This window comes from Mustela nigripes, chromosome 7, assembly GCF_022355385.1.
Source record: "Mustela nigripes isolate SB6536 chromosome 7, MUSNIG.SB6536, whole genome shotgun sequence".
Lineage (NCBI taxonomy): Eukaryota > Metazoa > Chordata > Mammalia > Carnivora > Mustelidae > Mustela > Mustela nigripes.
This window is the reverse complement of record NC_081563.1, coordinates 36,555,934-36,583,715: the sequence shown is the minus strand read 5'-3', so window position 1 is coordinate 36,583,715 and position 27,782 is coordinate 36,555,934. Positions and strand designations below refer to the sequence as shown.

The following is a 27,782-nucleotide window of genomic DNA, read 5'->3' as shown; positions in this document are numbered from 1 at the left end:
GTCTGCCCCTAAGTCTCGGATGGGTTAAAGCTGTTGCATCTTGGAGGCGATACCGCATTTGAGACTTGGAGCACCCCTAATCTCTGCCCCCACCCCCAGAACCACTGTGTTGTAGGGTGCTTGTCTCCGCAGTTAATGGGGAGCAGGTTGATACTCGTCGTACACTGTGTTATCCCAGGAGAGACAGGGGTGCTGGGCTGGAAAATAAGCTGTTCCAGTCTCCTCTCTGGAGCCATGGAGAAATTCAGAGATGGAGGTGGGTGAGTGGGTGCTAACCCAGGGGTGCTGAGGTTGGGCTGGCTTCCGCTTCTCAGAGGTGGAGAGAAGACAGCCCCTGAGAAGTTTCTGGCCGCGTGGTCTGAGCTGCCCAGTTTTTAGTGCAAGAAAATACAGTAGAGAGGCAGCATTTGGGCTTCCTTCTCTATGAGCCTATGAATGATTCTGGGAACTTATTTTATGTCTTTTCTTTTTGCTTGTGATTCAATGGCACAAACCGTGATAAAGTCAGAAAGAAAATATGCGGGGGTCCGGGGGCTTGGGGCCAGCAGGGGAGGTGAGGATTGGGTTGTTGAGTCCTTGAGGCCTGATATGACCTTGATAATGTGTTTCTCAACCTGTTACTATTCTGATGAGGCTTAGCTTTACAGTCAAGTAAAATACAGGAAACATTTTTTTTAAATGTCATTCTAGTTACTGTAAATGAAACGGTTAAAATGTCATAAATACCTTGTGATAAACATTTTTTGAATTTGCTTAAAAAACTGCACACCAGTAAGCAGGGTATGACAGGGAGCTTTTTCAGTAGAGTCATTTGAGTGTGTGGGCTTTCTGGGTTAATAATGAGTCAGCACCCAATTTCTAAAATTGGAGCAGCTCTAAGAGAGCAAATGATCTGCCCCCGAGCCCAGCATGGTGGCTGGCCAGCCCCTCCAGGACGATCTGGCTGTTTGGTATTTGGTTAAAATCAACTCTGGGTGCCTCCCTTGTGCGGCGACCCCCTCCTCTTCAGTCCCAGCTCTTGTGGGGGACTTAGCTTTGCTAAGGGGTCCCTCTGCCAGGACCCTCCCCTTCGGCTGATGTTGATTTTTTAGGGTCGGCCTTGACAGACCTGGCTGAGTCTCTAATTTGTTAAGTTACAAATCCAGAGTTTATGAAGGGCTGGGATGGCCCAGGGTTAGGGCTGCATCCCGTGTCCCCATGTCATCACACCTGCTGAAGGATGGAGTGGGAGCAGGGAGACGTGATAGCTTGAGCTTTGAAGCTGGCCTTCTGCGCCCGTCATGGAGCAGGGAAGGGTTTGGGGCGGGGTGGGGTGGGGGTGTCACCTTAATGTCAGAGAGCAGGATTCCAAGGGAGAAATCTTCCCTTGAACCTGACTCTTCTTATAAACCAAGAAGAATGTTAAGAAAATTAAAAAAAAAAAAAAAAAAAAAAAAAAAAAAAAAAAGAAAAAAGCTGGAGTTGCAGGTAGGAGGCTCAAAAACGAATGCAGTCCTGTTTGAATCCATGTCCAACCCCCTCAGATTCTGTTGGCCTGCCCAGGATCAGTGGCTGTTTGGGGTTTTTGGGGGGGTTTTGTTGTTGTTGTTTTGCTTCTTCTTCTTCTTCTTCTTTTTTTTTTTTTTTTTTGTATTCAGATGACTATGGGTCACCTATTCTTTGGATCATGGCTCTATTGAACCCTAATGTTGCAAGGCTCTGGTAGCCTTGGGCTTCCAGACTGTGGTTTCTGCCTGCCTCGGAGGGCCACTGGGGAAGCTCAGAGACTTAGCATCAGCTTCCAGACTTCCAACAGGGTCTGGACACACAAGAGAGCCCCTCGATGTTACCTCTATCCACTTCCCTTCTTACCTTGACTCTGAAGGCATCTGGGCTTGCGGCCCCTGAGTTAGTGGCATGAATTTCCCAAGCAAGATCTTGTGATTTCAGTGTAATCAGTGGGTGTTCCAAGGCTGAGATTCTCGGGATCAACTCGGGGCCTCAGCAAGGCAGATGACAGGGGTTTCTGAGGTGGGAGCCCAGCCCAGTCTGTCTCTCTTGGTGAGTGATCTTTTTAAGTGCTCGGAGAAATGCCATCTTCCTGGAGAGAAGAGCCCCAAAAGGCAAAATGCCCTAGGCAGTGCCTCAGTGGCTTGGGCACATGAGCATTCTCTCTTGTCCCCATTTCAGAGAACATTCCAGGTGTCAACATATGTTCATCACTAGGTCCTGAGTCTCCAAATCCCCTGGATAAGTGCCGTTGGGAAGTAGTTTTGAGGCAGTTGATTTTATCCTAGACGTTGATTGTATTCTTTCTTGTAGAATTCGGGCAGTTGTATGAACGATGGAAGTCAATTTACCGCTTACCCATGAGAAATAAGTCTGTGGCAAACTGATATGATCACTTTTATAATCAGGAGAGTCATTTAAAAAGGCCAGAAATAAGGCTCTGGGCAGGTCTGAAAATAGAGCATTCATTAATATGATTTGCTGCTCTGTCATATTTTCCGACTACCAAAAGATGCTGATTCTAAGTGAGGATGCAAGCAGGGAGTAAAAAGGGAAACAATCTACAAGAGAAACTGAGCAGATATTTTAAAAGGACACCTGCAGCAAGAAGAAAATGCTGACAGTTTGATGACACTCGGAAATGGCCCAGTGCCCTATTGTCATGGTGCCTTCAGCTTCCAGACCAGCCTGTTGCTTGCGGGCTCTGTCTCCCCCTCCACACCATTCATCAGCATCCCCACTCGGGCTTTCATTACCTCCTGCCAAGAGGATTTTTGTGGTGCCTGACTGGTGTGCCACCACTGGTTGCCATAAGCAGAGCTCACCCCCATGGCAGGCAAGTTACTAAGCTTCTTGGTGTCCTACCTTCTTCATTGTAAAATGGAATTGATAAGAGTACCAGCCTCTTGGGTCCTTGTTAAGATCAGTGACGATGAGCACATGGGTTACAGTTGTTAAGCGCACAGTCACTGACTCAGACATACACCCGGACACCGTTCTGTCCCAGCCTGGGCCCCCACAAAAAATGGGCTCTCGTGCTCCTGTAGCGAGTTCCCATCTGTGTCATGTTCTGCGTTTGCAGGACATCTATTGATTAGGTAAATGGGAAATGCTTCATGGTTCTGTCCAGGAAAACACAGGATACTAGATGTCGCCGTCCTCATGGCCATCATCTCTAACGTTAGCATCATCACAGTGAGGACAGCTTCCCTTGCCTTCAGCCCAACCACATGATAGTAACTTTCTGTGCATTTCCTTTAGCCCCCTGCCCACGAAGCACACACATACCCACCCTGTAAGATAGGAACCACAGCCGGTTGCTCGACTTATTCAAGGTGCACGCATCCTGGGCAGGTGAATCAGGCAGGGCAGCTGTTCTGAGGAGGGCGCCTTTACCTCCATCAGGAGAGGAGAGTCAGGAAAAGCCAGGGCTCCCAAGGGTGCTGTCTGTAATCCAGCAGATTGGGGCCCCCATCCCGAGAATCCAGGACCGCTGGCCTCAGACCTGCTCCCAGGGTGGAAGCAGCTGGACGCCGTACCCAGGCTTCCTGTCTAAAGGCAGTTCCAGTCCCCTTCTAGCTGTTTGAGAATCAGTTCAGTACATGGAGCTGACTCATATTGAAAATATTAAGTAAGATACACTTAAAACTAAAACGAGACCGAACAGAACATGACCTTTCCTTGCCAATTCTGAAGATATCCAAGATCGTGCAGTGCCCCAGAAGCCGAATTTTCACACACTTCTTGCAGGGGTCCACGAGAAGGGCCACCTGAGTCTCTTTGTCCAGTCAGCCTTCTCTGATAACTGCACTGTGGACATAAGGCCTCGGGGGCTTTATACATGGCCTTTCTGGAAGTCGAGGCTTTGCACGCTGAGCATGGCTGGGTCATATTGGTCCATTACAAATGGTGCCACTTGGTGGGCACTTTTGTCCTGCAGCTGCTACCTGTCCCCAAGCCCAGAGGACCATCTCTGCTCCCAGTGCTGCAGCAGGGCAGTCATGGGTTTGGCCCAGTGCTGGGGGGACAGACCTTGGGCACCTCCCAACGTCTGGAGGGTTCTGGTTAGACCGCAGAGCTCAGGCGAGGGGAAGCCAACAGTGGATCAGAAGGAAGTTGGGCCCACAGGAAGGAGGAGTGGTGGGGAGGCTTGTTTGGTCTCAGATGATTCCTCTGATTAAAAAGAGAGAGAGAGAAACACCCAGTTTTCTTGCATTTTCTATACTAAAAAAAAGCTAATGGCGGTAGCAAATCTTATCCATTGCGGTTTTCCTGCTTATCCTTTGTTTTTAGGATCTATTACCTTGCAAGGAAGGTTTTCTGCCAAGGAGGCTTTTAGCCTTTCCCTGTATGCTGCCCTTTCAAAACTGTATCATACTTAAAATACTGGAATTTTTAGCAAAGGCATAAATGTATCATTTTCCCTGGACAAATCATTTGTAGAGTGTGAGGAATGCCTGGTTTTCTATCAATTTAGGCAAATATAAGTGAAAACTTTACAATATAGCAGTCCTCCAGCAACCACCAGGCTTACTTTCTCTCAGACAGAAAAAGATTGGAAGCAGGCTCTCCAGAGCAAAGGTCAATGGGCAGCCAGTTCATTCATCTCTCTTCTCTGCGTCCCTTAGCAGTGGCTTCCTTCCTTAAAATTATCTTATGGTTTTAACAATGCTGCGGAGCTCCAGCCATCACCTCTGCATTCCACACAGGAGGAAGGAGCAAAGTGGGTCACAGAAAGCTAAGCATCGTCAGTCTTCTTTCAACAGCTTTCCTAGAACCCCCAAGTAACTCTTTCTGCCTCTTTTATTGGCCACCGTATCTGAAAAGCAGCCTGAGGAATGCAGTTTCTTAACTAGGTACATTGCTGCCTCTGATAACACAGGAGTTGTTGATGACACAGGACGTAGAGGAAAATGGACATAGGATAGGCAACAAGCAGCCTCCATGACAGAGTGCTCCTGAAGACAGCTGGATTTATGTTCTACAGCATTCTCGGTCCCATGACTGGGCCCAGGACAAGTCACTTAGCTCCTCTGGGGCCAGAGTCTACTTTGTAAAATAACCACATTGCTCTCATCAGAACTCAGAGGAGGAGACTGACTTCAAGGGCAACTTGGAGGAGGATGTTCAAAGGGACAGAAATCACTTGTTTGATTTTGGTATTAATAGTCAAAGAAGATTTCCTTTCATTCATGCATCAGGAAATACTTCACATTTACCCAATAAAATAATGAAAATCCAAACACTCCTTTGTTTACTGAATGCTCGCTTAGGGCCAAGCACTCTTCTGGATGTTTTGCAAAGATGACTTTAGTCCTCCCAGAACCGTGTGGCAGGTTATCATTACCATCCCCATCATTCAGACAAGGAAGCTGGGAAGCAGAAGGGCTAGGGGAGCCCTTCTACCCCTTCTAAGGAGCCCGCTAAATCAACTATCAGTAAGGAGAGGAGCTTCTTTTTGAACCCAACCGTCTGCTTCTTTGACCCAGGGATGTGGAGGTGAGCTGGCAGACCAGCTCTTTCCTATTTCTGTCTTTCTGGTGAAATAGACATGAGCCCAATAACATCAGGCCGTTGTAAGTGCCCCAGGGGACGGGTGCAGGGAGGCGGGGAGCCTTACATCCTGTAGCAGCATCTCCTGCCTCGAAGGAAAGCAGTCCAAGCTTAGCATTCTTTCCCCCCCAGAGCACATACCAGGAATCTCAGCTATGTCTGGGTTCATGACTCACCCGTCTGTTGTAGCCAGCTTTTCCAGAGTCAGCTCAGGAGTCAGGACCACACCCTTACAGCCCTGAGGATACCAGACTGGGCTTAGTCCAGACTGGGCCTCTAAGGTTTGGCCGTGTTCCAGCAAAGAGCAGAATGGCAGAAGGAGAAGAGTTTCAGCTCCAAGGAAGTGGAGTTTATTCACATAATTCAACCTGATCAAAGGCCAGAGAAGGTGAACCGGTCATACCCTCCATTCCACATGACCCCATTACCTGGTGGCACAACCAGGGCCGTGAGGATACATGAGACAGGATGGATTTTTTTCAGCAGGGAGTGTATGCTGTCATTCCGCCTTGGACTGAGTCCCCTTCTGTGTTTGCTTTGTACCCTCTCAGAGCCTTGTTCATCCTGCTTCCTTCTCCAGCTCCTTTACATTACATGATACATTTATGCCACTGCAGAGGGAAAATTCACATAGACAGATGGCTGGCCAATGAAACACATAGGCTGCAATGGGAGATGGAGATTTTAGGAAAGCTCCTTGAAGGAGCCTGACATCTAAGAGGCTTAACCTTTTGTCCTCCTCTTCCCTCTGTTTTCCTGTGTGGAATGCAAATGTGATGGCTGGACCTCCAGCAGCCTTCTTGAAAACACAAGACAACATGGAGAAAGAAAGGCAATGCTAAGGATGGCAGAGCAGGCAAATGGTCCCAGGGCTTTGGGAGACTAGGTGTTTTGCCTGGAGATGTGCCTATTTTTGGAGTGGGTTGACCTGATTGATGCAGAGGGAGGCATGAGACATCACTGCTGAAATTCAATCTGCAGGTCAACTAGGAGGGTCTGTTGAGACATCAGTTCCCTTTGTGTGGAGCTGCCTTTTATGCCTCTGGTATGAGGAGCAAAAGTTCAAGGCTGCGTATAGTGAATTTTATGGACTCCAGGTGCTTAGCCTTTGTGGCTCCTTCCTCATGTAAGGACATATCCTGACTGTCGCGATATAAAGATGAATGCCATTTAAACTGGATTGATCATTATATGTTCATTTTCATTATATTCTGGTTTCTCTTCTGATTTTAAAATAAATGAAAACATTTAGGGCAGAGAGCAGCCACAGAAGGGCCCCGGACCCTTGGCCGCCCTGTTGCAGAGCCTCAACAGCTACGACACTCACGTCACCTCGGGAAATGACGATGAGGATTTTTGGAACAGATTTGTCCCTCTTGTGCCCATTTCCCTATCATCCATCCCCCATCTCCCCGATAATTGCTCTACTCATCTAGCTGATCTGTTTAGTGGGTACGAGTTTCAGTCTATAGTGCTAAGGTATCAAGGATGTAACTCCTTTATTCTTAAAATCTCTTGAAGCTCACCCTGCCCCTATATTACCCCCTCAACCCTGCCGAGGGAAAGTGCGTGTTCTGTCATTATGGGGAACCCTTGTTTGTCCCAGTGCTCCAGGAGTCATCACACAATCTCAGGGGTGTGTGGGGCCAAACAATGGGGGGTGGGGCAGTCTGCTCTCTGAGGTGGCTGCCACCCTTGCTGTTCAACACCTGGGACCCAGCAGGTGTGGGGCTTCAGAGCCTCTCGGCCTCCCACGGCAGCCAGAGGAGCCTGTGTGACCTGGCGGTCTGTCCCTGACCCAGGCCCCTCCTGGAAACATGCCACTGCTCCCAGCCCCTGCTGCTGCAGAGCATCTGGTGGGGGCACCCTGTCTAGGCCTCATCCTATCTGCCGACTGCTGCTGGGCCTCTCCTAACCTGGGCCCCTGTCCTAGCCTTGGCCTTGGCCTGGGTAGGGGGCAAGAAAGAACAGTGATAGCAGAGGAGTCAGAAACATAGCCCTCAGACTTCCCAAAGCCCCCAGAACAGCACCGTTCAACCGAACTCTCCGGGATGATAAAAATGTGTGCTCTCCAGGCCACTAGGCAGCCACAAGCCACATGGGGCTACTGAGCACTTGAAAAGTGACTGATGTGACTAAGAAATGGAATTTGAATGTGTATTTTATTTTAATTCATTTAAATGTAAATATACGTAGCCACATGTGGCCAGTGGCTGTCATATTAGAAAGCATGTATCTAGAGCATGTTTTCCTAATCTGGGCAGCTTTGAAAGATGGGCCATCACCCTGGCAACAGATGTGGCCCTGGGGCGAAGAGGTCAAGTTGAGCCTGGCTCTCAGTCAGTTGTCAGAGGGGTGGAGAATTTCTGGGCCAGGCAGGTGAGGCTCCCACATCTTGGCCAGCAGGGCCACTACTGTAAGCCTCAGTGTCCCCCTCTCGGGGATAAAACCTCAAGCGAACTGTCAGGGCCTCCAGTGTTCAGAACGACCTGCCCAGGAGGTGGCCCAGGCTGGGCACCTGACACCAAGAATGTTCTTGCCAGTTGTCCGCTGGTTTCTTCCGGGTGTGAGGGCCTCAGGTGAGACGCCCATAGACAGACTGTCTGGGCTTGTGGTATTTGATCATGAACTTTCCTGTTTGGGGAAGGCATCCTTATTTTTGTTTGTGTGGAGCCATTCTGGGGACTGAGGAGATTGGCCCAAGGGACACCTCAGGCTTGGTCCCTGTCATTGTCATCCTACACATCCTCCAAGTGAGTCTTTTGACTCTTTTGGCTTGTTGAGGGAGAAGCATTAAACCATGTTCAGCCATAATGGACAGGAAGCACACAAGCAGCAGAGAGCTGAGCTGACCGGGGTGAAGGACAGCCAACCCAGGCCCCAGGCCCACGCCCCTCCTCCTCCCTGCCCCCGGCCTGTTCTACTGCGCAGCAAAATGATGTCCTTCCACAGGTATGGGGTGCTGGGACATGCTGTGTCCCTCCCCTGAAGCCAGGCCCCCAGGCGCTGTGCTGTTTGCTCTATTCCAAAGACTGTCTGGCCACATGGAGGCCATGAGCTACCACGAGGAAGCCGCCTCCGCTCCCCCAACTCCTGGCCACACAACTTCAGTGTCCCCTGGCCTCCATCTCCTGACTTGAGAAGTAGGGACAGAGGAGTAAGTGCAACAGAGGGTGGTTTTGAGTACGAGAGTGCTCACCACGTGGAGAATTCTTAGCCAAGTGACGCACACCATAAGTGTTCCATGGTACTGGCTGTGGTTACTGGAATGGCTTCCTAATTTTGCTGTGTGTTTCTGACCACAGACACCTTTCTCTGGGGCCCCCTGATCCCCTCCAGCCATGGTCTGTCCACTCCGAGGAATCCCATCATCCTGCCTCCACATTCCATTTTCTCCAGGCCCAGGGGGAACGTGAAATGTACAGGCTAGAACTAGGGGAGAGAGATCCCGTTGTCTGTTCCTTCCTTTATTCCTTCGGTATCCCTCAAGTGTTTACTGAGCCTCTGGAGGGAGGTGATAAGCAAATGTGGTTGTTAGAAGGGCTGCTGGAGGGGGCTGCCTGTGGTGCAAGGTGAGGGGCCTCACGGACACGGGGTGGGCTGTGAGGTTATCTCCACTTGCGTGGAGATCTGAAAGGAGTCGGTTTATGCACTGGTGTCTTGCTTTGTTCTCCCTGTATGGATTGACAGCTAGAGTAGGTTCCGGCTCCCCCTAGGGATCTGTGTGACGGTGAGTGAGTCACCAAGCCTCTCTGATCGTCTGTACAGTGCAGTGGGGTGACCCCTACACCAGGAGCTCTCAACAACCCAACTTGGGGTCATCACCATTACAAAGACACTCTTCACTTCCTATCAGGAGTTCTTTGGGGTCAAAGGACACGGCCCACCCCAGCAGGCCTTCTTGGTGAGCCCCAGAAGAGGCCCTTTAATCTGTACTTAAACCCCCCTCTCTTCCCAGAGCGCTGGTGGAGAATGCAAAGCCTGTTTTCTGGCACTTCCACAAGTTGGACGTCGCCCTGAAGTAATCCAGTCATATCCGTGGTCACGACGGTGGTCATAATTCAGCACACTCATTATAACTCACTGGGCCATTCTTCTGTCCCAGAAACTGCTGAATTATCACAGAAGCCCTGGCTTCTTTTTCAGTGAACCCTTCTAGTCACCTGGCTGTTAGCACTGTGCTCAAGCTCTTCTTCTTCCCGTAGTTCCTGAAAGTGGGTGCTTAGGTGTTTGGCAGCCCTGACTCCAGGCTGCCCTTCTGGCCACGGACCCCAGTTTTCTGATGTCTCCCCATGAGCGCAGTGACCTGCCTTGTCCTGGACCCAAGGCTGAGGTCTGGGATCCACACACCCATCTGTTGGCCAACATCGTGGCCTCTTTGTGTGGGGGATGTGTGCAAAACCCCTTCTCCCGCATTTTGCATCTGGGTACTGACTTTTGGTTTAATCTCCTAGATTTGGCCTAAATCTCCCTAACATAAAATACGAAGCTTGACTTCATCTGCAGGTTAGAGAGGGGTCCCTCCCTTTTCCTCTTCTCCAGAAGACCATTTGGCTCAGTGTAGACCGAGAGCAGAGACCTCTGGCATCCACTAGGGCCTGTCTTCAGGGTTGCCCGCATCAAACATTCTGGGGCATCCCACTGAACACCAGCAGCTCCCCTTCCTGCACAGGTTTCACGGTTGCAGATGAAAGGGGGGACAAGACACATCACAAAATCAAATGTATGGTGTGACCCCATGGACAAACAGGGCAGGTACTGATGATTTACGCACTCAGTCATACTTCTCCTAATGGGTAGACACCCTCTTTCTGTCTCATTCTCCCCCCCTCCCTCCTTAAACACTGGCAGCTTTCCTTCAGTGAGGCTCGCAAACCCTACAGTCTGATGCCAGATGCTAGCGGTCAGTCACCTTAAACATCTAGAACATTTGAACGCTCAGGTGGCGAGTGTTGGTTTCGTTGCTTATATAGAGTCACACCCTCGGGGTCTGTGGCTTGGATGAATTTGATTCACTTCAGGTAGGCTTTTCAAGTAGGCACCCCTGAGCCCAGTCTGACAGATGGGCGCCTGTCTCTGTGCAGCGGTCCCTTTGAAGTCCCCAGAAGTGCTTGCTCTGGGGAAGGGAGAGCAGAGACGCAGAGTGAGTACAGACTGCCACCCAGCAGCACAAGTGGTGACTGCAGACCAGAATGTTCCGGCTGAGAAAGTGAGTCACCCAGGCACTGTCTCACCTCCCCATAGTGGGTCCCGCCTGCTCAGTGTTCACCCGCTGCATCCATCCCCGGGGGCACTTGCACAGAATAGGAATGGTCAAGGAGGACTGGCCTCCCCCAGTCATTGCATAGCCTTTAACTGGGCCCAGTCTCCCTGTAGCCCAACCCCACCTCCACCTGCCTTCTGCTTGCCAAAATTATTAGAATCTTCCAACTCTCATTTCTACTGCTCTCTATAAAAATGAATAGCCAGTGAGTGGCAAGAGAAGGACTTCTTACTGAAATGGAAATGGTTCTCCAAGTTTCAGGAAAGAGAATTCCAGAACTTTCTGAGCAAGCAGCTTCCAAAGATCATTACAGTTGCTCAGTGCTGTAGTGGTGGTAAAGGGGAGGCCCCTGGTTCTCATGTTCGAGATTTTAATTTATATCTTGTGTAAAACTTAGGGGAGATTAATCATCCTGCTTAAACTGTATGTAGTAACTCAATTCTGAAAGGGCCTCCTGACAGCAGTAGGGGACGGAGAAGCTAATAATTATGGAACATGTTCCGTAGGCCTGGTGTGTGTTGGCTGCTTTATAGCCATTAACTTGTTCAATCCCCACATCCATCCCGTGAGGACTGGACACTCTTAGCCCATGTTGCAGACCAGCAGGCTAAAGTTCTCAAGAGTTTCAGGGAGCACAGACCAAGGCGCAGAGCCCAGATTCTCACCAGCCTCATCCCCAAACACCACAAACCCCCAACTGGCCAATGTCGGGCTTTGTGTGGGATTCTGTTTTCTAAGACCACAACCGGATTAAACCCTTTTCCGATCGTTCAAATAAATCCTGCAAAGGAAATCAACTTTTTTGGAACCTCAGCCCGAGCAGCTCTTCCACAACCTCAAGGAATCTTGCTGGAAGCTCTGTGAGTAGTCATGGGGAGCGCACTTCTGCCGGGAGCACCTAGAGGTTCTCACCTGGAAAAGGGCCCTCATCAAAAGTGCCACTGACCTTCAGCTGATGCTTTTCAGCATCGGGGATGTCTCTGTTAATCTGTCAATGTGAATAAGGAATAGAGTGTCCAGCTTTAATTAATTCTTTGAATAAGTTTTGAAAGCGAAAGTAAACGAGGGGTCAGACGAAAAGCACGCTCTCACCTGTCTCCTACCCGTTCCCATTGACCCCCCACCGAAACCCTGCTCTTCATCGCTTATCTGTCCAGAATTTCTTTATGCAAATGTAAGCAGGTATTTGAATGAATCTTCTCCCTTTCTTTCCTACTTTCTGAAAAAACCATCACAATCATTTTTACTGCTAAAGCACTTTTGTGTTCTCGAGAGCACTGGGCTGTGGTGTTCCCTCCTTGCGTTCCGGGCTGCTGGGCTGGCCACACGGCCCCTTCTTCTGCACCCTGGTCCTGTGCTTGTGCGGGCATCTAGGGGACAGGTGGGTGCACAGGGAAGACCCCGTTTACGCGCTCCTGTGCCTGGTGAAGCCCCAGGCCAGAGCGGTCAGGGCCATCCTGAGGGTCCAGGGCAGGGGGCTGAGATGTGCTCGCACAGCCCAGGACTCTGCTGACCCAGGGTGGTGATCAGGCAGCTGGCTGAGGGCCAGAAAGGGGAACAGTGACTTGGATGCCTGGGGCTTCATGAGGGCCCGGGACCCCCACAGCCAGCTTGACACCAAATTTTATTCACAATAGAGATGGATGAGGAGGTGGAGATTGAGTGTTGAAAAAGAAAAAATTTATCTCAGAATTATTCTAAGCAAATCTTCCTAAGTGAAAGTTCAGGCTTTTGCTGTGGCCAGAGGCACCTCAAGTGGCCACGGCTGACATCTCAGGGTCTTCTCTGGGCTTGGCCCTTGTAAAGGTGTCGCGGAATCACCCTCCGTGAAGATCTCCATTTCTCAGGGGGGAAGGCGAGGCTGTGGTCACAGAACTAACGAGTGGGGGAGCCAGAGTTCAGGCCAGACAGCCAGCCGGCCAGTCCCAGCTGGTTTCTCAGCAGTCAGCTGTCCTCACAGCGGGGCCCCAGGGCCTGAGGGGCTTCCTGGATTTTACCCTCAAAGCACCGATGGGGTTGCAGGACAGAAGGCAGCCCAGGGAGACAGGACATCTGCGCTGAGACATGGCAGCCTGAGCCCCATCTGGATGGCCCTGCTCCTTCCAGAGGCCGGCTGGCTGGTGGCATCCCTGAGAGGCACCTCCCGACTGGGACTGTTTCCATCAGCAGGATTTTGAGCTGTATGGAATGCCACGCTTTTAAAATAATCTGTAATTCGACACCAACAAACAGGAAAGCAAATGTGTTTATAAGAAGGCGATTTATTTTCAGGGGGAAAGAGTTTGGGGGAAGACACCGGCAGAAAAAATGACAAAGAAAGTGAGTGGAAGTCAAGACTTCGTGAGTCATCCTTCAAGGCCTCTGTGTGTGTTTACGGGCTGAATCGTGTCTCCCCAGAGCTCATACGTTGAAGCCCTACCCCTTGAGTAACTCAGAATGAGACCTTATTTGGAAATGGTGTCATGGTAGACATGATTAAAGATGAGGTCATAGTGGAGAGGGTGGCCCCTTTTCCAATGTGAGCGGTGTCCTAATGAGACGGGGACATTGGGATACAGACATACGCACGGGGAGAAAGCCCGGTGGGGATGGCAGTAGGACTGCTACAAACCAGGGAGGCTGGGAGGGAGGTTGCAGTCGGATTCTCCTGTGGCTGCCTCCAATGGGAGCGTGGCCCCGCCACACCTTGATCTCAGACTCCTCATCTGCAGAATGGTGAGATAATACGTTTCTGTGGTTTGAGCCCCCAGTTTATCGTCCTTTGTTACGGCAACTCTAGGAAACTAAAACGGTCGGTGCACATCCTTCCCGATGCTGAAGGAGTCTGCTCTGAGCCGCTTTCCATCCCGAGTCCAGCTCAGCTTGGATTAGCCACCACTTGTTGGCGGTGGCCATGCTCGGCCTGTGGAAAGGGTTGAGGAGAAAGACCCACTTCAACTTTATATGTGATGGGATCCATGCTGTGGTGGGCCACACGATGTGTCCCCAGGCAGAATGGGGGGGGGGGGGTGTTTGCTGAGCCACAGTCTGCACGGGAGCGAGCGTGAGCAGAGCGCCATCTAACCTCACAGTAGGATCTCCCCTGGCGATCGGAACTTTCACCCACATTGTCCTTTGCCCGCTCCTTTCCCTTCCTCCAAGGGTCACCTGCATCCCTCCAAATTACAATTTACAAAGCAAGCAGAGAGGCTCCAGAGGGCTGGGAAGTCACACTTATGCGGGGATTTTTTTGCCTTGTTTCCTAGTTCTTGAACAGGGGTGGCTGTGAACCTAACACAAAACATGGCTTTGACAAGCAGTTCAGAAAAACAGGAACCACCAATTCATGAGAACTTAAAGAAAAAATAGTTTAAAGAACTGAGAAGTTGCCACATTATAGTGAAAGAATGTCAGGTTTTGGAAATGACAAAAACGAGCAATTTTCACCTCGAAAACCCGGTGGCGTCGGTTACACAAGACATAACCACACACAAACACGAGCATTTCTTATAATGTCAGGGCATTTACAGTCAAGAGTATTTCATGGAAAGTTATTTTAGTAGCAAGGGTAGCCTTCAGCAATGAGTATTCGTCAAGAGAACGAAACCTTGACTTCAAAGTCAGGAGGCGGAGAAGCGGTGTCTGAGCGCGCTCACAGGGTGCCGCGGGGACCGGGGACTGGGCCCAGGGAGCGGTTCCAGGCAGTGGGAGGTGTAGAGACTCTTCTCCCACGGGTGCTGCCTGGGATGCCCTTGTGACTGGGCTGGGGACACACCCGTCACTGGCGCCCCTGGGTCGCTGCCTGTTTGCTATAAGCATCAGCCTTAAGCTTTTTAAATACCTCCTTTATTGTAAAATTGAGGGCCTTACTGGAAGCAAGCAGAATGGCCTGCAGAACTATATCTGCGTGATGTAACTGAAGGTTTTATCTGTTACCCCAAGGTAGTATCTGACGAAACTGTAAATGCACCAGGTGAAGGCGTCCTAAGGGTAGAGGTGCTGTGTGACTGCCCCAGGCAGAGGATTCCGCTGAGGGGACCCTGCAGCCGTCAGGACACCAGGGTCGGGACTTCAGAACAAAAGACAGGGAAGAAGATAATCACCCCATTTCTCCCCGTAGAGCTCTCTACTGTTCCCATTCCGACTTGTTTCCTTCCAGGGTTTTTCCTCTGTATAATATGTAATAATTGCATGGGCGGCCTATCACATAATTCAGTCTTCTTTAAAACGTAGACTAGTACAGTCCCCACAGCACCCTTTGCGCCATTTTTGTGGTCCCCTTACTCTGCAGCCATGCACAACTGGCGTCCCTTCAGAAAATCCTGCCTTTGAGGGTGGACTTAACAGTTGCCCTCCCTGGGGCACCTGGCTGGCTCTGTCGGTGGAGCACGCGACTCTTGGTCTGGGGGTTATAAGTTCAAGCCCCGCATTAGGTGTAGAGATTACTTAAAAATAAAATCTTTAAAAAGAAAGTTGCCCTCCCTGAGGAGTTTTAGGATGTAAATTCAATAAACTGTGCACTGAAAGAAAATGGAAAAGATTAAACTTTGCCTCCAGAAATGCTGATTTTAAAAACAAATGTATAAATTAGCAGATTGTTCTGCAGGGAAGCTGGTTTAAAGGAGAAGGGCTGTGGTCTGCTAATAATTACTCCTTTATAAGTTGCCTGCTTATATTCTTTTTTCTATTTTTAAACTTCGGGGAGAAAGGCCTCTATGTGGTTGAGCAGAACATTGAGAACGTTGAGGTGCTCCCACATCAAAGCCTCCCAAGAGACCCCCCAAGGGGCTCTGTCATGGTCAGGCCAGGCCTATCCTCAGAGCTGGAGGGAGGCTTATCCGTGGTGTCTATGGGTCTTTGATGTCTCAGACTTCATGGCGCAATGGTCTTCTCGCTGTCTAAGCTTTTTTTGTTTTGTTTTTTTGTTAGTTTTGTTTGTTTTTCTGAAAGGGAGGGAGAGAAGAGGCAGGAATAGGGAAAAGGAGAAGAGATGGTCTTAAGCAGACTTCATGCCCAGCACAGAGCCTGACACAGGACTTGATCCCAGCACCCCGAGATCATGACCTGAGCCAAAATCAAGAGTTGGGTGTCCAACCAACTGAGCCAACCGGGTGCCCCCCCCCACCTTCTTTTGAAATTTCATTTAGTTTTCAATTTTTTACTTAGGAAAAAATAGTTTATTCATTTGTTTCATCCTGTTCCTACTCTTCGTGTCCTCTTCCTCCTTCCATTTCTTTCTTCCTTCCTTTCCCTTTTGTTCCTTCTAGGTTGTTGCTCTGTTAGAGCTCTTCTCATATTCTGGGCTTTAAACCTTTGACGTATATGTTACAAATCGTTTCTCCCAGTCTGCTGCTTGACCTTCTACTTTGTTTACTATGTCTTTCATTTTACAGAAATATTTAATTTTTTTTAAAGATTTTATTTATTTATTTGACAGACAGAGATCACAAGTAGGCAGAGAGGCAGAGAGAGAGGAGGAAGCAGGCTCCCTGCTGAGCAGAGAGCTGATGTGGGGCTTGATCCCAGGACCCTAGAATCATGACCTGAGCCAAAGGCAGAGGCTTTAACCCACTGAACCACCGAGGTACCCCAGAAATATTTAATTTTTTAAAAAGATTTTTTAAAAATTTATTTGAAAGAGAGCACAGGCGGGAGGAGAGGGTGAAGTGGGGCTCGATCCCAGGACCCTGAGATCATGACTGAGCCAAAGGCAGCCACTTAACCCACTGAGCCACCCAGGCACCCCAGAAATATTAGATTTTTATGTGATCTAATCTGTTATGGATGTTAAAACACCCAGGTTTTGGCTTGCTCAGAAAGTCTAAAACACAAAAAAATATTCTTATGTATGTTTTTTTCTTGTGGTTTTTTTATAATTTTATCTTTCTGGTTTAAAATACCAAGTTCACGGGGATTTATTTTCATTTACCATTTGAAGAAGAGGTATCAAACCTTTCTCTAAATGCACGGTGTCTTTCCTAATCCCATTTATTAAGCAGCCTACTTTACCTGCTGGAAATATTTTACGTGTGTGGGTTTTACATTGAGGGGGCTGGAAGAGGTGAAGTAGCCAATTTTGGTTGGAACATGGAACTCAGTTTTTGGCAACATATCCTCTCTGAACTTGGGGCTCAGGGATAGAGGGAACCGTAGAGCTTTCAGAGGATATGAGATAGAGACGGGAAGGGGTAGATAACCTGGGACAAGTGGATGGTGAACATGGTGGGGGGACAGCAGAGGGGGATGTGAGTGGAGAGCCAAGAAGAACCTTGGAATAAATGAGCCCAGCTGGCAGTCAGCTCATGGAAAGGCAGGTGCTCGTGCTGGACGCAGTCCAGGCTGGTCCAACCCTGGGTAAGACTTTAAGACTTTTGGGCATGGGGAGAATCAGGTTCGGATATTTGTGTATTGAAAACTTTGATCTCAAGTGTGAATGGTAGATGTGCCATCCTGGTAGAAAAGAAACCTGATTTTTCTGGGGGCAGAGAAATCAGATCCGTGAAAATAATTTGAAAAGCAGGCATGGACACAGTCTGCAAGAATGAACTTGACCCCACCAAAGCATGGAGTTTGATTCAAACCAGAAGACTTAGCAGGACTCCAGTCTGCTAACAGCTTCAAAGGGTTGAAATCTAGAAGGAGCATCCAGAGGGCCAGCCTGAAGCCTCCCACTCTCAAAGAAGGCTTTCCAGGATGCTGTGACTTCTGTCTCGCCACCATGAAGTCCTTATGGAGGGAGACCATTAAGTCCCCAGCACCCTTCCTTCTGGGTCCACAGCAGATTCCCGCTGAACCAACTTCATGGACTTAATATCTGTGCCATCGTTCAGGGCTCCGTGCTCAGAATCCACACCTGGGCTCTCTGACTCTGCTGTCTTCATCCTGAAATTCTGAATAGTTTTGGAACAAGGGGCCACACGTGTTCATTTTGCACTGGGCCCCACATGTTCGGGGCTCGGGCCTGGATGGAGGTCACGGATCCCAGTGTGTTCCTGGGAGTCCACACATATGCTTGCACTCCTTGAGCACAGTGTTTAAGGGAGCCCTACCGGGAGGCAGAGGGAACAGGTGCTGAAGTGTAGTTGCCTTTCGTGACTTGGACTCTTCACTACTGCTTTATGTCACAGCAGGCCCTGATTCATGAAATGTGGCTAAAAGCAACTTACAAAAATGAAAGGGTAGGGATAGAATTTCCAGAGCAATTCTGAAAGAACCCTCTAGCCACAGGACATGCTGTACCTGGGCCATGTTCTCTGCACTAGAAGGACACACAGAGAAAGAAGGCTGCCAGCAGGAGGCCTACATGTTCTGCTGATCTGAAGACTCAAACATATACTTATCCTGAAGGTTCCCAGAACTTAAGAGTCAGGTGCCCTGAAACAGGAGTTGTAGAAGTCCTCTCTGCCCATCTGAGACATACTTCATGGCAGGGAGCTGCTGGACAACTTTCCCAGTTTATTCCAGTCCCTGGGGATTCCTACAGATTGAAGGAATTTTCTTTTCTCTTTGGGATTCTGCTTTCACCACCCACTATGTCCCTTCCTTTGGGACCGAGAAGCATCAGGCAGGGATGGACCCAGTCCTCTCACTACCCACACATTAGACCCAGGTACTCCCCCTAGGGTGAAGTTTGCAGTCCAGGTATGAAGAAAGCACCACAGGTTGTGAAGCCAACTCCCCATTCCTACCGAAATTCTAAATACCCAGCTCTCTGGTGAGTTCTCCCTCAGGATTTGACAGATCAGGTTCCCAGCAAGGAGAACCCGCTGGAGTCAGGACTAGCTGCAGGGTTCCTGGAATCTTGTAGTTCACCCAACATGATGGTTTATGAAATGAAACATCCAGAACATCCAGTGGCATTTGCCCCCATAGGAAACAGAAGCTTCCATAAAACTTCCTCTACACTGTTTTTATGCTCAGACCACCTGTGGGTCAGTTATTGATAATGTGGCAATGGAGGCGAGGAAGACACCAGGGAGTGGTGTAGAACACAATAAACTATGCCCCAAGAGATTCCACAGTCAAGTGTAGAATGAAGAACTCCAGATTAATTTAAAAGAAACTTTTTTTTTTAATTGCAGGACTTCTCAGAGCCTTCAGCCATGCTTTGTAAATATCCCAAATGCCATAACATAGATAGTAAATCCTAAATGCAGGTAGTGATGGAACCTTCCCCTCTTTTTTTCTTGGAGAATTTTATAGGACCAGAGTTCCAAAGAATGCACTTTGGGACAAAACATACCCATGTTATAGAAGTTTAGAAGGAATATGTTAGTATGGGATAAAAGAGAGTGACATTTGGATTAAAATTTTAAAAATCAGAGAAGATCCCTAGATCTTTCCAGATGGGAAGAGTAGCATGGTAAGAGGCCGAGGATAGTGACAAGTGGTGGATCTAGGGCAGGCTGGTGAGGGCAGGCTTGGGGGAAAGAGGAGGCTGGGGCAATTTGTTAGAGGTAGACCATAGTGTTGGGCCTTTCACTTGCAGACAGCCTACATTTGTGTGTGCGTGTGTGTGTGTGTGTGTGTGTGTACAGCGCTTAAAGGTTTTGAGCAGGGGATAGGATGATGAATGCACAGCTTTAGAAAGATGACTTTGTGGGAAGAACTGAAGACATCCTGGAGACCAGTCGCCCTCTAGGAAGGCAGCCTCAACATGGAAGCTTGGCATGGCCAGGAAGGAACAGACCCAGGTGGCAAGACAGCCAACAGACCCAGGAGGTCAAGGTAGAGGTGGCAGCACGGACAACTGGCCGAGTTCTGAAACTCCACGCCGCCCACGTCACCACTGACGTTTCGAAAACTCGGAACAGATGGTAACACCTGGGCCTGTACAGATGGGTCAGGAGGATGGCTATGATCATGTGAGGGGTGGGCACGGAGTGGAAAGAGTTTCTCCCAATGGCACATTAAGAATATTACAGAGGGGTTCCCCCTCTTTCCCTCAAGGGTGTACTGGCTGGGGAACCAGCAGATAGCATGGGGGAACACCAGCGTGCCAGGAGCCCACTGCTGCCCACCCCTTCGAAAGCCATCTACATGGAGGATGAGCAGTGACCAGAAGGGAGAGGCATGAGCAGGCCCTCTGGCTGTGACGGACAGCTCGCTGTGGCTAGTCAGAACAACAGCCCCAGGGAGCAGAGTTTTATACACGTGGCTCCAGTAAGGCCTCATCCAACCAGCTCTGGCTCTTCTTGCTCTTTGGAACCAACAGAATCCACTGCTCGTTGAACTGCTTATCCTGGAATCTCACAAATTTGCACGTTGACTTTGTTAATAAAGGACTAAGTAGATAATTCAGACAAGCCCTGTGGTTTGGAAGCCACGGATTTTGGCACTTCATGTTCATGCATAAGACGAATAGCCTTTGAGGAACAGCATTTCCTAGACCGAGGCTCTATGTTTGGATAGAATACAGCCCCTCTAGACAATCTCCCAAAGAAATTCAGTTGGCCTCTTTGGTCCGTACCTTCCCCTTATTGCCTCCTCTCATGCATAGATTTATGTGTGTTCACATTTATGTAGGAACGTGCACTAGTGTGCCCTCCTGTGCAGACATCTGGTTCCTGAAATTTCAGTCCATCCGCTGCCAAGGTTCATAACCAGGACAGACTGATGGACAGTTCTTAGTGCTTGATAGGATAGTCATCTTACATTATAAAGAGCACCAAAATATTCTACGGGAAATATTTCTGCATCGCGTGAAGAATTAATGAGATAGGAATGAGGCAAAAAGCCACCGTTATTTCATTAAGCACGAAGGTACTACTGATGAGGCTGCAGCAGAGAATCAGAGAGGATTCCTGGTGGAAGCAACTCCAGCCTTGAAGGAGAGCGGTCTGAGTTATGAAAGCATGAAGGAGGAAGGGAGAACCCTGGGGAGGGGTTGGAGGATGACTACCCTGAGGCTCACAGTGCTGGCGAAGGAGACATCAGGACCAGGCCCTGAGAGGCAGGTGGACGTGCCCACGTGGCTTTGGATGTGTAGCAGAGGACACAGAGGACACAGAAGGCTGTCTGGGGGCAGAAGTCAGTGGGTATGCAGGCATGAGGTGGGCGTGTCCAGGCGGGGGGGGGGGCGTGTCCAGGCTATGTACAGGCGGGGCCCTGTTGTGTGCCCTTTCAAGGGGTAGATCAGCACAGAGATAGAGGTACAAGACTCAGCAGGAGAAGTGGGTTGATTCCCATCTGGCTACTATGACACAAATACACAAATGAGGACAGCCCCTTATGGAAGAGCCCTCGGCACAGGTTTCTGCCAAGGTTGATGTTGCTTAAACCATGGCTGGAACTCCCTCAGGAGGATTACCTTGAGAGCCCATGCAGCAGCCACAGGGAGAAGAACCCCCATTGCTCCAGCTGGCTTACTTCACCTGACAGTTTCTAAAATCTCTCACATGGAATTTGTCACTCTATTAAACATCCATAAAATGCACTGTGCACCTGAAAAGCTTTTGCAAAAGAAGAGCTTAAAAATGGAATCTTAAGCAGCAGAAACCATGACTTCCAAACCCCAGGGCTCATTTGAATTATCTCTATAGTCCTTTATTAACAATGTCAACATGCAAATATGTGTGATTCCAGGATGGGGGGCTCTGGGAGCTCTGGGTTCCACTGGTTCCAAGTAGCAAGAGAATTCCCTTGTCTTAAGGACCAATCCATTTTTAGTCAATCTTTATTAATCACATATTACAGCACTATTATAACTCCAAACTACCTATCTGCGGTCTTTCCTTTTGTAATGCTGGTGGCACTTTTCTTCTGTCATCAGACTTGTCAATGTTCAACCTGAATTCAGTTGCTTCTCTCCAACTATTCCAAACTAATTCTGGGGGAGGATGTGTCTGTCTGTGTGCTTTTGTGTTGTCCCAGGTTGAAGTCCTGGCTCTATACTGTTTTCCTTATTACTTAGGATCCCGCCGGAAGGACATTACTAAGTTTTGTGAAATCCAAGTTCACATGTTGACTGAGATTATGTGGGTTGAAGCACCTCTGAAAGCTTACAGGCTGGGGATGACTCAGTGGTGTCTGATGGCCCAAGAGATATAAATCCCGGGTACCTTGCAACAGCAGAAATGTATTTGCTCAGATTCCCGGAGGCTGAAAGTCCAAGATCGAGGTGTTGACAGGTTTGGTTTCTTCTGAGGCCTCTCCCCTTGGTTTGCAGACGGCCACCTTCTCCCTATGTCCCCACATGGTCTTTTCTCTGTGCATGCGCTAGTCTGTGTCTTAATCCCCTCTTCTTATAAGGATGGTCATTTTGGATTAGGGCCCTCTTATATGAACTCATTTTGCCTTAATTAGTTCTTTAAAGGCACTATCTCCAAATACAGCATTGTACTGAGATACCGCAGGTTAGGACTTCAATATAATAAATTTTAGTGGAACACAATTCAGACCATAACCATTTGTTTGAGGTAATGCATATAAGACTCATTTCCATGTATTTCTGTCACCTATGGATGAATTACACAAGAAGCAGCTAGATGCAACGTCCAGCCAATTGACATCATCATGATCAATTATAAAGACAAAATTTCTTCACCTTTGCATTTTCATTGCTGGCTTCTCTGCTTTAAATCTGACTGCTACAAAAATTCAGGATTCTGCTACTGAAAGTGTCAGATCCCTTTCTGGTTTCAAATAGTACATTTTCATCTCTACCATTTTGATCCAGGGCCAATTGCCAAGTAGGTGAGGTATGATTCTCGTGTTTGTGAGACCACAGGTACCCCTAGTCCTGTGGCAGAGGGCTGTATCACCTGCCTAATGGCTGGGAACCTGTTGTTCCCTCTGATGGAGACAGCTCTCGGGGTCAGCCAGGCCACTGACCAGTCCTGGCTTCCTTCCTGCTCACCTTCCATGAGTCTTTTCCTTACACCTCTCAAGTTCACATTGTCCATGATCATCCTCCAAAGGGTTGGCTATCTTTGGAGATGCCTCTGTCCTGAATTCTGCCCTGGGTTTACGGGCTTTATTTTGCTCTGCAGTTTTTGACATTTTCTCCTATGAGTTCTGTTCCCATAGGAATTGACTAAGTTCTCTTTCTCTGAGACTTCCTCTTCTGGTTTATGCTCTTAAATATAATGCACTCAGTCCTTCCCTTAAGAGCACTGGCTCTTTTATCACTGGAGTCCCACACACCAGGGTTTGAATTTTCTAGCCCACTGCTAACTGGTCAGGCAAGTAAGATTATTCAGTTTGCATCCCTAAGGTCTCATTGTCCTCATCCATTTACCTCGTCCATTTACCAAGAAGTAAATGATAGCACCTATTTCCAAGGCTGCTGCTAATGTTAAATGTAAAACTCTTAACACAGAGCTCAGTACTGAGAAGATGCATGGAAAATGTCAGCTACATGATTATTTTTACTCGTATTTACACATGCTGTGGCATTTCAAAAAGCTAGAATTCCTTTCCTAGGCTCACCTCATACAAACCCACTTTATCTCTTGACTCTGTCATGTCCCCTCCCATGACCAGATGCCAGACCACCTTCTTTAATGGCTGGGAAATTCTGGTTTCTGTTGAACCAGTCTGTTTATTGGAACTCTGGCAACTTCTGATCCTTGTTCTGTCCTTTGGTGCAACACAGCTCAGTCCGGCTCTTCTCATGTTCCTCCAAGACATTCCCAAGCCCAAATTTCCTTAGACTGCTTCATATCTAATAAGCGAATCCGTCCATTGTCTGGCCACTCTCCCCTAAATATTTTCCACTGCTTCCATCCTTCTGAAACTGCAGATCTTAGAAAGAGACAGGATGCTTCAGGTGAGATCTGGCCAACCCAGAGCAGAACGGGCCACCACCTCATGCTGTACGAAGCCCCCTGGAGCCATTGCCCTTAGCTGGTGGCCACATTACACTTTCTTCAATAATGCATTTATTGTTAATATAATCCTGTAAGGGTTTTTTTCCCTCTTTAATTTCTGCTGCAAAAGACAAGTCTCCTATACTTTAAACTTGTGAATTTGGGTGGGTTGTTATTGTTTTTTTTTTTTTTTTTTTTTTTGCATCCAAAAGAGTATAACCTAATACGGCCTTTATTAAACATTATTATAGAATATTTAAGCCATTATCCTATCCCACCAAAATCTTCTGGTATTCTCTCTGTAAGTCAATAACTGCACTCCCTGGGGGAATGGATCATCAGTAGATCTGACAAACACTTTGACCATGTTGTTGTCATGTCACTGAGATGTCGTGGACAGGGCAGGGCTAAGAATGGGGGCCCACCACGTGACGCCAGTTAGAATTCTGGGCTCAGTCAACCAACTGTGAAATTGTTAAACTTGTTCCTGAATGGATTTCTCTGTTGTGGCCTCTAGGATTCCTTCGGTGGTGACTTGCTGAAGCCTAGATAAGCTGCTCGCCATTATTTCCTTGATTTACCATTCTCATGCCCCCGCCATAAGAAAATGAGATCAGCTGCCTGTGACCCGACTGACTCCTGGGACATGCTACTTATTTTTCTGAGGTCTTCTGAAGCATGAATTTTGGCATTTTAGAACTTTGTGTCAGGGATAAACTTAAGGGCCAAAGTTTCTGGAGTTACCTTCTTGCCCTTTGTGGCCCCCAGAACCACCCGTATCTCTGAATGCTGGAACAGCTCTCCAGGGTCCACAGGCTGACTGCATGCTGCAGGTCGCTGAGGTGGGAGGCAGGACCCCACTTGCATCATCCAGGTACCCATTCACCGTGGCCACCCCCACCCCATCCTGGGCCTCAGTTGTCTCACTTGCTGTCCTTGGTCCTTGGGATGCTTTACTTTTTTTGTGTCAACCTGGCTAGACCACAGCTCCCAGATATTTAGCCAAACATTATCTTAGATGTTTCTGTGAAATAATTTCTAGATGAGATTAAAATTAAATTTGTAGACGTGGAGTAAAGCTGCATGCTTCCATAAGGTAGACCGGCCACATCTAATCAGTGGAAGGCCAAAATGGGAAACATACTGAGGTCCCTTGAAGAAGAGGGAATTCTGCCAGCAGACGACCTTTAGACTCAAACCACAACTCTTTCCTGGGTCTCCAGCCTACAGGCCTACTTTGTAGATTTTGTACTTGTCAAGCCTCCATGATTACATGAGTCACTTATTTAAAATAAATCTTTCCCTTTCTCTTTTTCCCCCCTCTCTGTACATACTCTATTGGTTATGTTTCTCTGGAGAACTCTGATGACTACAGTCCTCTGTCCAGTATTAGCATTATATTGACGGACAAAGTAGATAAAATAGAAGTGGAGGAGTTCTCCTTTCTATCGTGAGCTCCTCTCTTCTGTTTCTCTGCAGCCCATTTTGATTTGTTCCTTCCTGAAAGTACTCTGCCAGGGCTCTGTTGAGCTCCCTTTAAAAACATAAACTTAGCAACTACTATGTGCAGAGCACTGGCTTCCAACAGGCGGGTAGGCACCGGCTCCCTTTTGCACCAGTGTTCCATCTTTCGCTCACATCCTTTCCATTTGAGCTATGCTGGTCGTGTGGCCATGACACTCTCCATAAGTATCCAGCTCTTCTTCTTCATAAAGGCCATGTCCTGTTGTAGGGGAGAATTAAGCATCTGAGAGCCTCCCAGTCTTCTTGAGCCATCCTTTTTCTAGGGACTTAATCTACACGACCATGCTCTTTTGGAGCCTGCATTCTTAGAGTCGCAGGAACACCTGACCTTCTCCTCCATCCATTGAAACACAGCCGGCAGGGTAGTTACTAGCCCAGGTCTGGGGTCAGAGAGCCCTTGCTCTTAATCTGAAATCTGCTACTTGATGCAGTCTGATCTTGGCCAAACTTTTTAACCTTCCCTGGTCTCAGTTAGTGTGGGGACTTTTGACAGCACTCACTTCATGTGGTAGCTGTAAGGATTAAGTAAGAAGAGGCAGCTGATTACTTAGCAGTATGCCAGGCCTGGGAAGGAAGGCTCCAGTCTGGGAAGGGGGGGCTCCAGTCTCATCAGGTGCATGATTTTGGGCCTTCTGAGCTGTTTTTCTCCTCTCTTCACCCATCACTCCCTCTGGCAGTCACTGGTATCATTCATTTGTATTCTGTCTCTTTTCTCTTACACACACAGGGCAGAATGGTAGTTGCCAAGACTTTGTGAAGTTGCACATGCCCATGGGACTTGCTTTCGCAAAATAAATAAGTGTTGGACATGCGGCTTGAGGAAGAAGTACAATTTTGTTGGGATAAGCTATTAAGATATGGGGGGTAGTGTTTGTTATGGCAGCACAGCCTACCCTGTTCTGACTGATATACTCCTTCATCATGACTGTCTGAAATCACATAGCCAACCTTACATCTGTTGTATATATAAGTAGCCCTTATTATATGGGTGTATTTACAAAAATATATAGAAATGGATACATGTATAGAAATATATTTAAATTTTTAAATTTTTAAAGAGTTACTTGAGGGAAATTTTTTCAATGCATTTTTTTAACTTCCTATGAAAAATAGGAATTTGAGGCTGATGGTGAAATTGCCTAATCTACTCATATTGACTGTAATTGGAAAACGGCCAGAGAAACTATGGCCAAGTTTCCAGTCCAGGTCTTGACCCTGAGCTGGATTCAAAGCCCTGCGGAGGGCACTGAGATGATAGCATTCACTGCATTGCCCTTACAGTGTTGGAGAAGGAGGTGACATCACACCTGCCTGGCAGAGCCTCTCAAAAGCTCCCCTTGGCCACTTTCCTCCTCCTGCACCTCTGCTCCCCAAAGCTGGCTTGTGTCTTAACAACCTGTCCAAGCATACCTCTTCTGGTCCGCTCTGCTTCACCTCCATGTCTCCCTTCTCCTCCACCCTAACTCGGGGTCCTACCCTCTGGAGCCATCTCCCTTCTCTTAGGCAGCTGGCTGGTGAGGGATTTTGCTTTGTTCCAACTTTGATCTTTTCCTCACCCCAAAACCTACTGACGGTTATCCCTGACATCTTCAGAATCCACCTTCCTCGGAAGGGATGGGCAGGGGGATTTTATACAACTTATTTCATTTTTTTAAAATGTCTTCAATGATTGATTTTTTTCTGAAAATCATTGGTGTTAGAGTCTAATGAATCTTTCCTATCACAAAGAATAAAGATCTATTTCTTTTTTTTTTTTTTTTTTTTTTTTTTTTTAAAATTTTTTTTTTTTTTTTTTTAGAGAGAGAGAGAGTGAGAGCAAGAACAGGCAGACAGAGTGGAAGGCAGAGTCAGAGGGAGAAGCAGGCTCCCTGCGGAGCAAGGAGCCCGATGTGGGACTCGATCCCAGGACGCTGGGATCATGACCTGAGCCGAAGGCAGCTGCTTAACCAACTGAGCCACCCAGGCGTCCCAATAAAGATCTATTTCATGGGGTTCGATCTTTCTCTGTTGGATCAACAGCAGTAATGTCCAAAAGAATCAAGAGTTATTTGCTAACTATACCTGAGCTATTTGGTCCTTTCAAACTTCTGCCCCAAATTACCCTGAGCAGATGGGTTGATGTGAGTCCCTGTGAAGGTGTTTTCTGACTTGAGAGCAGGTTGTCGGCCAAGCCCAAGGGACAGGCATTTGGACCTCAGAAACTCTCACAGAAGGCGGGTGCCAGGGAAGGTGCCCAGGACATCCAGTGAAAGCTTATTCACCCTCCCCTGGGAGCAACTCTGAGATGAGTAGAACTAACAGTCTCGTAACTGTGAACACCAGTATGTACCATTTTGCGCAACTCAATGTGAGGATCCACTGATGTTCCCACCAGGGATTTTCCCTTCCCTGCATCAGCCCGCAGCTACAGAGTGGTGGTCTCAAAGCTTCACAGGAAAGAAGGAAAAGAAGGGAGAGAACAAGAGTCTTGCAGAGTGGGAAAAAGACCCAGATCCTCAGATTCCATCCAGGGGTAAGAAAGGGAAAGGGGTTCTCTGCAGGCCAGGAATGGGAGAGACTCCTATGGCAAGATCAGCAACGCCCCATCCCCCACCCTGTGCCTGCTATTTTTATTGACCAGACTGTTGGAGAACATGGTTTGGGTGTGTGGAAGCACGGAGGTCCCT

The 27,782-nt window shown here is 48.2% G+C and overlaps 1 long non-coding RNA gene across 8 annotated transcripts in view; it reads left to right on the top strand.

Moving 5' to 3' along the window:
- The window catches only part of LOC132021347 (uncharacterized), a 223,828-nt gene that overhangs the window by 316 nt on the left and 195,730 nt on the right, over positions 1 to 27,782 (top strand). The gene's annotated exons all lie outside the window — the stretch shown is intronic.